Raw genomic sequence first — 9,310 nt, forward strand, 5'->3', positions numbered from 1 at the left:
TATGTATGGTAGAGACCTTAGATTGTAAGCTCCTTGAGGGCAGGGACTGATGTGAATGTACAGTATATATGTAAATACCCATGTCTAGCTAGGTGCTGGACTACAGAAACATGGAGAAGGAGATATTTACCTCTTTACAATTAGTTTACTTTCTCCTTCTGTTGTTATGCTGAATATTGTGTTGCACTATCACCTCCGGTCAGCAGAGGGAGAACTATAGCCAGAAAAGCCTATTGAATTATATGCAGAATGGTGAGGATCATGGGATTTGAAGTCCAGGAAGTAAGCCATAGTGTGGCGTTTATGAACCTTTTCCACTATCATTCCCAAGGGACACTGGGGTAAGGAGGAGTATTAGAGCTGCTTATCTGGGACTGTTTAGCTAGACCCTTTCTCTTGGCACCAAGGGAAGTGATGGAAGCACTTTTGCTGCATACTGACCAGAGTGCTGAGAGGTCAGACCAGTGGAATCACCAGAGGCAGTGCAGCACAGACAGCAGCAATCGCATCTGCACTGTCGCGGCAGGGAGACCAGAGAGTCCTCTCACCCTTTACTTCCCACCGTTGAATTTCCGGAGACATTCTGTGGGGAGTCTGTACAGCGAGAGATCACAGCTGCATCACATGTGGTGAGAGGGCTCACTGCCCATTGTTCACATTGCTAGCAGGGACTGAGTTACTGTAGGCAGGACATTAGGTATACTGCACCTTTACTGCATCTTCACCACACCTATTGTCATGAAGGGCATGCCAGTAGACAACATGGCTTCTCTAGACGGACTTCTGTGCCTCTTCACAGGCTAATTCATGCTTCCTCTCATAGATGTAGGAATATGGCTAATACTTATGCACACGAGCATAGATGCACGCACACGTGTGCATCAGCATGGTCCCATGCACTTATGACAGATGTTGGTGCCAAATGGTCTATTTAAACTGTGTCAGTGCTCAGGATCAGTGCTGCTTTGTCTTTCAGCCTTCCCTAAAACTTGGACTTGTCTGACCACTCTCTGAACTCTGCCTGCAACAACTGCTTTGTCTTTGACCTCCGCTTCTGTCTGCTCTATTTGCTAATATTCCACTGATTGGCTCCTGACCCGCTTGTACCCAGGCCACGCTCTTGTCTGCTCCTCTGTAACTGATCTGTCCTGTCAGTGTGTGACCTGGCTTGCCTGACTTTGCTAATCTTCATGAGGTTTCCTGTTCTTGCCTTTTTTCCTGCTATGGCTTGGATACCCATTCTGCCACTGGCAAGGCCTACTGGCACTTGTGCCACTCTGCATTCCTGCGTCTTCTGTTCACACTACTAGGTGCCCCCAAATCAGAGGTGTAAGAGAGGCCTTCTTCACCATTTCAGGCACTGCTAACAGGTACGTGATACCTATACTGCACCCTTACTGCATCTTTACTGCACCTATACTGCATGCTTGTTTACTAAAACTTAATTGCACCAACATTTTCTAAAGGGGTCCAACGATAGCCAGCAGAATAACAAAATAAGAACTGCCCCTTGTGTAAAACCATCCTGCAAACCCCCTTTGTTTCCTTCTCCCCTTTCCTTCATTTCTCGGACAATGCACATCCAGTCGGTCTAAGACTAGAATAGTCACCATTCATGAACTTTGACAGTATAGTTCCTGTGTTTGGTAAATAAGGCTTTATTACTGCCCACTGCTACAATTTAATGAATGAATGAATGAATGAATGAATGAAAAACTTATAAAGCGCGGCGCATGCGAACTGAATCGCTTCTGGGCCTTAATTTAGGTGGCCTTAATACTGTTTATGCTGATCTGGACACCAAATGTGATTTTATGCCCAGTGCTTATTACTAATCAAGGCTTTCAAAGACCAAAGAGAAACACACCGCTCCAGGCAAATATCAGGTGCAAAGGCAGATCACAGGTTCAGATCTCGGCTCACCACCGTCAAACACAAACAGAACAAAGAAATGGCCGCACACCACTGGAACTCCAAATTACTTGCTTTTTGCTAATCACCCTGTGTGCTAAATTGTGTTTTTACCATTGTTCCATGTCCATGCCTACTTTGTTACCAACCATATCAGGTGGCAATATACTACGTTTGCCTTTACTTAATGGTTCAGTGCCTTTTTTTTTATGCTGGGTACAAATTATTACTTTGAGGCTGGGTTCACACCTATGCCAGATGCGGCTTACAGCAGGGGGTCCTGTTCTCCATTTCAGGGACGAATCAGGCCTGGATTTTGGGCTGAATTCGGACCTGAAACTGAGCCAAAGATGCACAGGACTCCTGTGCAATTGGCTCCGCAGCCAGTCCGGAGATATGTGAACCGGCTCTATTGAAAGCCGGTCACAATCCCCTGTAATGCAAATGCCGAGAAACCCACATCCAATTTGCATAAGTGTGAACCCAGCCTTAGTGATTTTCTGTGACATTGCATGCTTTGTACACTCAACCTGGTGTGTTAGAGGGGCTTACGTTCTTACAGAGGTTGAGGCAAAGAACAGAGCACCCATCCTACCCAGTGTCCCCTATGGGGGTAACACTACATGTGTATATTTTTGGTGTTATATAAATACCTGTAATAATTAATCCAACATCTAGCAGGCTGATTGAGCTTCTGATGTTATCACATAGACAAGATGGTCTCCAGTGCCAGTCCTAACATTACTCCCTTGGTTATAGAAATTGCTTTTAACTCGGTAACACTGGCAATTTTCTATCCCAGTAACTATATGGAGAGAAATCACATACATTGAGCTAGGAATGACTCTTCTGGGACAGAGGCGAGCCTTGCGTAATGTCACCGCTAATTCTGTATGACATAGCGCACTGCGTGTGATTTATACACATTATACTGGGAGTTCTATAGCCATGCTCTATCAAAACACAGCTAAAGCCATGATTTATGACATGCTGGAGAGCAGCAACTACAAATGATACTATTAACGTTTTATTTAATGCCGGGTGAGAAGGTTCACAAAAGCCAACACATTCTCAATATAGAACTGAAATCAGGACTTGGCAGGGGAACCGAGAACAACTTAATGCTGTCATACCATAACTAATTACTAATGTGCAAAACCCTCCCACTGCTGCATGGGGAGCATTTCCAAATGGAGTTCTGCTTATCGCAATATAATGAAGAAAGTGTCACAGAAGAAATTATAGTATGCATTGTTGATGGGTAATAACACACATATTAGAATTATTGTCGGATTAACATTGTTTGCATGTGTGCACATCTTGTTCACCATCTTTGTGTAGATATGGAAATGTCTGGGTAGCATGGTGCTCCCTGGGCATCAAAAATGCAATTTTTACAGGAGTTTTGAGGGTCCCCCCCCCCAAGCGCCCTTCTATGTTAGCCTGTGGGGTTGATTTACTAAAGGAAAATAGACTGCACACATAGGCGTTTACAGGAGTTTAGAGGCACACAAAAATAATTACTTGTACATTCAGGAGAGGAGCACTTGAGGAGAAAAAACTGTCTGATGCTCCTAAATGGACCAGTGGTGGCTGGTGTTTTTTCCCCCCAAACAATCACCCCTGAGCGGCACCTGTGGCACCCCCCTGCTGTTTGCCAGTTGGTCCGGCACTTACCCCATTGTGGCGGGTGGCAGGCAACGTGGTGCAGTGGCTCGGCTCCAAAAGTCCTCTCCTCCATACTTCCAGCTCCTCCCCTCCTCCTCCTCCTCAGTATCCAATAGGATTGCCTGTCCTTTCAGCCAATCTGCTGACCAGTGTCAAACCCCATTTCCTGATTGGCTGAGTGGGAGATCAGTGTTACAACAGAGAATATTGATTCGCTGATGAAACACACGTGGGTGGGCTAGGAGCACACTCTCTGCGACTGGAGCCCACCCTATATTGAAGCCTATTAGAGCATCTGGCTCTAATCAGTGCTTCAAAAAAATGCCCCTCTGCATTGGAATCCAGGAGCCAGTGTCCTGAAAGGGGCTGGTGCATTGATAGGGGAGGTGGTGATGGAAAGAGAGGGCCGTGTGCCTCCCTTAATGGACGGACCGACCCTGAAATGCCCCTAAACGTTAGTCTGTTTAGCAGGTCAGTGACTTCTTTAAGCTGCTTTTCTCCTGTCTGGAAAAAAGTCCTTCAGAGGACCGAGGCAAATGCCCAGTGTGCATGAGGACCAAGTAGTTTGCATGTTTGCCTCGCAGCCCTAGGGTCCTGGGTTAAATTTATACCTCTCTGGTATATTCATGTTCTGTGTGCTTTTCTTTGAACGACCCAATTTTCTTCCACAGTTTAAAACTGTAACGATCTTCCCATCCATCAACCACGACAGCTTATCCGACAATCCAGCCGACAGGACCCATTGGATTTTCCCCAGAAATAACGAGACAGAGCTCTGTTACTGGTTCCAAAATGTAGCTTTTTATACAGTTACAGGCATGTTACAGCAATCAAAGGAACAAAGACACACTCCTCCCACACATCACACAATGGGGCTTCAATCACATTCTTTTAGATAATGACATTCAGGTGAGTTAATTACTACTCATTACCCAGACGATCTGGCTCTGCGACAAGTTCCCCTCACCTGTTACACAAAACACATTCCTTTACTAAACATAATTGACATGCTAATTCCCTACCCCTGAAAGGAGACATCTGACCTTTCAGACTTAATTAGTACAATGGACACAGAATGTAATCACAGTAAGATACTTTAACATCCCATAATAGCCAGCCAGGCTGACTCTCAATTTCAATCCACATCACCACAGTAGCAGACTTAGTTAGCATCTCAACAGTCTATTGACCTGGTGTGGGTCAGCATGAAATCACCTGTAATATTCCAAGATATCCTGCAAAACATGAATTATCATTTATCAAAAGGGGCACAGGGTGACCCTAGACCCAAGAGTCATTAGTGACGCTGGCACAGGAGTACCCCCCATCCTTCAAAAGTCTCTGGGTGTCACGGGTCATTCCGATACATAAACGATATAATAAATTAGTTTTACCAGTGACCAAAATGTGTCCATATAGAAATCGGCTAACTGTGAAATATGTCAGAGTTGCAGTATATAAATGTATAATAATAATAATAGTGTGTGACTGTGGATATTAGAGTGTAAGCTCTTCTGGTGCAGAGTTTAGTGTGACTGGCTCAGTGTACTCTGTACAGCAATGTGGAATATGTCAGAGCTATATAAATGTAGACGCTAATAATTCCTAATTTATTACCATGATGGTCATCAGAGAGTGATACAGTTTTATTTCCCCTCGTCTCTTGGTAGACATTGGTGACATTAGGAATGCGCGGTTTATTGGTAGCAGCCTCAGATTCCAGGCTTTTCCTTGTGAAGATCTATGAGATTCCATTAATTCCTGATATTTTTTCCTGGGATGGCCCTCCAGGGACCCCGGTAAATTTTCCATATAGAAGTGTGGGGGACATTAGAATGTAAGCCCCCCTGGTGCAGAGACTGATTTAAATGGCACAGTGTTTTCTGTACAGCACTGCAGGATATGTCGGAGTCATATAAATGTATAATAGTGTGTTATTGTGGTGAGGAGTGTACAGTGCCTTGAAAAAGTATTCATACCCCTTGACATTTTCCACATTTTGTCATGTTACAACCAAAAACGTAAACAGAGCTCCGTGAGATGTTCAAAGTTTGGGGTATTTGTTTTATAACCTAACCCTGCTTTAAACTTCTCCATAACTTTATCCCTGACCTGTCTGCTGTGTTCCTTGGCCTTCATTATGCTGTTTGTTCACTAAGGTTCTCTAACAAACCTCTGAGGGCTTCACAGTTCTGCTGTATTTATACTGAGATTAAATCACACACAGGTGAACTCTATTTACTAACTAGGTGACTTCTGAAGCCAATTGATTCCACTTACGGTTGTCCCGATACCGATACTAATATCAGTATCGGGACCGATACTGATCATTTGCGCGAGTACTTGTACTCGCACAAATGCTCTTGATGCCCTAGCCGATACCTGGGATAGGAGAGAGGCTGTGCGGAGTCAACGGGCAGAATGGAGAGGAGAGCGAGTTCACAAGTAGGTAAGCTGGCAGGGGTGCAGTGTGCAGGGAGTAGCCGCATTATCCATTGGGATCGGTGACCGGAGCTGTCACATTCGGAAACAGAAGTGACGCTCCATGCTGGCGTCAGTGCTTGAAAATCCCGACTCCCATCTTGGTACACCCTGTACTCGGCCACAGTATGCCAGCAGCGGACATCTTGTTACACCCAGTTCGGGCTGGGTGTAACAAAATGTCCACTGCTGCTTTTATGCGGCCGAGTGCAAGGTGTACCAAGATGGGCATCGCATAGGCAGGCAGCATAGCAAAACAAATCCTTTAGTTTTCTCTCGTGTCGTTTATTTCAGTACCTGTCCATCAGTGCCTATAAGTGCCACCTATCAGTGCCCATAAGTGCCAGCCATCAATCTGTGCTCATCTATCAGTGACATCTGTTAGTGCCATCTATCAGTGCCCAGTCATCAGTGCCATCTGTCAGTGCCCATCCATCAGTGCCAGCCAGTGCCCATCCATTGGTGCCACTGCCAGCCATCAGTACGTGCCACCTATCAGTACGTGCCACCTATCAGTGCCCATCAGTGCATGCCACCTATCAGTGCCCATCAGTGCATGCCACCTATCTGTGTGTGCCATCAGCACATTGGTTATGAGCACAGCCCCCTCACTTGTGCCAATCACCTGCCAATCAGTGCCCAGCAGGGTCCCAACAATAAAGTCTGCCAGTGCCCACCACAGTGCCCATTAGAGCCCACCACAGTGCCAATCAGTGCCCAGCAGTAACACCTGCAGTAATCTATCAGTACTTTATCATCAGTCCTGCCCATCAGTGCCACCTGTCAGTGCCAATCAGTACCGCCTATCAGTGCCCATTACAGCCGCCTGTCAGTGCCACCTATCAGTGCCGCCTATCAGTGCCCATCAATTCTACATATCAGTGCCCATCAGTGCCACTTTAACAGTGTCAACTCATCAGTGCCGCCTTATCAGTGCCCGTCAGTGAAGGAGGAAAACAACATTTTATGACAGAAAAAGTTTGTTTAGCAAAAAATAAAAACCCCAGAGGTGATCAAATACCACCAAAAGAAAGCTCTATTTGTGGGAAGAAAATAATAAAAATGTAGTTTGGGTACAGCGTTGCATGACCGCGCAATTGTCATTCAAAGTGTGACAGCGCTGAAAGCTGAAAATTGTCCTGGGCAGGAAGGGGCGAAGGTGCCCGGTATTGAATTGGTTAATAATAGTGTCTGACTGTGGTGGGACATTAGAGTGTAAGCTCTTCTGGTGCAGAGATTGATGTGACGGGCTCAGTGTTCTCTGTACAGCACTGTGGAATATGTCAGGGCTATATAAATGTATAATATTAATAATAGTGTGTGACTGTGGTGGGACATTAGAGTGTAAGCTCTTTTGGTTCAGTGATTATACAATGCTGTGGAATATGTTAGTACTAATCAATGCAGGAAAGGAAATGATCTATGTCTCCTATAGGAACCCCTCAGCTATGGAGAACACAATCCCCTCTCAGATGACATCATATATGAGACCCAGCGAACGTACGGAGCGCGGCGAGTGTGCCGATCTCTGGCTGGACACAGACCTGCCTCTTCTGTTCAGTCCTGGATTCACATTACTTTTTCCATGTATAGGAAACATCTGTACGTCTGTCATCGGGCACACCCATGTAACGCTTACATGTGTTTATTATGTGAACACACAGATCATGGGCCAGGCCTCTGGGTCCAGCCGTGTATTTATACACATGCTCAGCAGGGGTCTTTACATGACACTCAACAACAGTTGTGGAAATCTTAGTCACATTAATCTTTTTATCTTATGTTTATCTGCGATCACCGCACTTTAGTTTTAGTAAATCGGACATCATTAGGGCTCTTCACACTACTTGCATTGCAGTAATGCTCAGTAGACTCACAAGTACCCACAACATATGGTAGTGCGCTGGGCATGTGCAATGGGGTGCCATTCCCTTCAGTGCAATGAATAAGAGGATTGCAGGGATGCATCATTTTATACAACAGGCTGTATGGAGACGAGCAAATTACAGGAGCAGGGAGATGAAAATGTCGGCCAATCCTGTACAAACACTGATCATTATTACAAGTCTATGGGCTGTCCATACATTAGTCCTGAGCAGTGGCGGCTGGTGGGGGCGCAAACAAACGAAAAACAAACAAACAATTGCAGCCTCACTGTGCCCATCAATTGCAACCACTGTGCCCATCAAATGCAGCCACTGTGCCATCAATTGTCACCACTGTGCCATCAATTGTCACCACTGTGCCATCAATTGTCGCCACTGTGCCATCAATTGTCGCCACTGTGCCATCAAATGCAGCCACTGTGCCATGCCATCAAACGCAGCCACTGTGCTATCAATTGTTACCACTGTGCCCAGAAAATGTCGCCACTGTGCCCAGCAAATGTCGCCACTGTGTCCAATAATTGTAGCCACTATGCCCATCAATTGTCGCCACTGTGCCCATAAATTATAGCCACTGTGCCCTGGAAAAAATGCTGCCACTGTGCCCTGGAAAATGCCCCCCCGCCTGGCACTTACCTTTCTGGGGTCAGCCATCCTGCGTCTTCCGTCCCTTGATGTCTTCTCCCGCCCTCGATGACGCTTCAGCCAATCAGGTTACCGATAAACAGAACCAGTGAACCTGATTGGCTGAGATGCCTGTCAGTCTTATCCAAGGGTCCCTGGGATAAGCTGTGGAAGCCTATTACAGCTTATTTAAGAATCGGCGTATCCAGCTCATTTGCATATTCTACACTGAAATCGACGGATGCGCCACCTAGTGGCCAGCGTAAATATGCAACTAAGATATGACGGTGTAAGAGACTTACGCCAGTCGGATCTTAGCCTAATTTCGGCGTATCTTGCTTTCTGAATACAGAAAGAAGATACACCGGCGCAGCTTTGAATTTACGCGGTGTATCTATAGATACGCCGGCGTAAATTCTTGCTGAATCTAGCCCTAAGTGTCCAAGGCAATCATAAACTTGATCACACTCCACAGTAAAAAGTCCCAATAGAAAAATTATTCAATTCCAATAATCTCCCAGGTGTTTATTAATCCACCACATCCAAGAAGGGGTGACGATAAAAGCCTCCACCACAATCACACACTGCCTCTTACCGGAAGGCCGTGATCTCTTAATTATAGGAGATCATAAACGGCATATAGCAAATGGTGTCTTCAGAGAAGGGACCATACGGTATTGCCTCATATGTTATACCAATGCAGGATATGACATGAAGAAAGAAGAACTCACATAGCGTAA

Source organism: Rana temporaria, chromosome 10 (genome assembly GCF_905171775.1).
Source record: "Rana temporaria chromosome 10, aRanTem1.1, whole genome shotgun sequence".
Taxonomy (NCBI): Eukaryota; Metazoa; Chordata; class Amphibia; order Anura; family Ranidae; genus Rana; species Rana temporaria.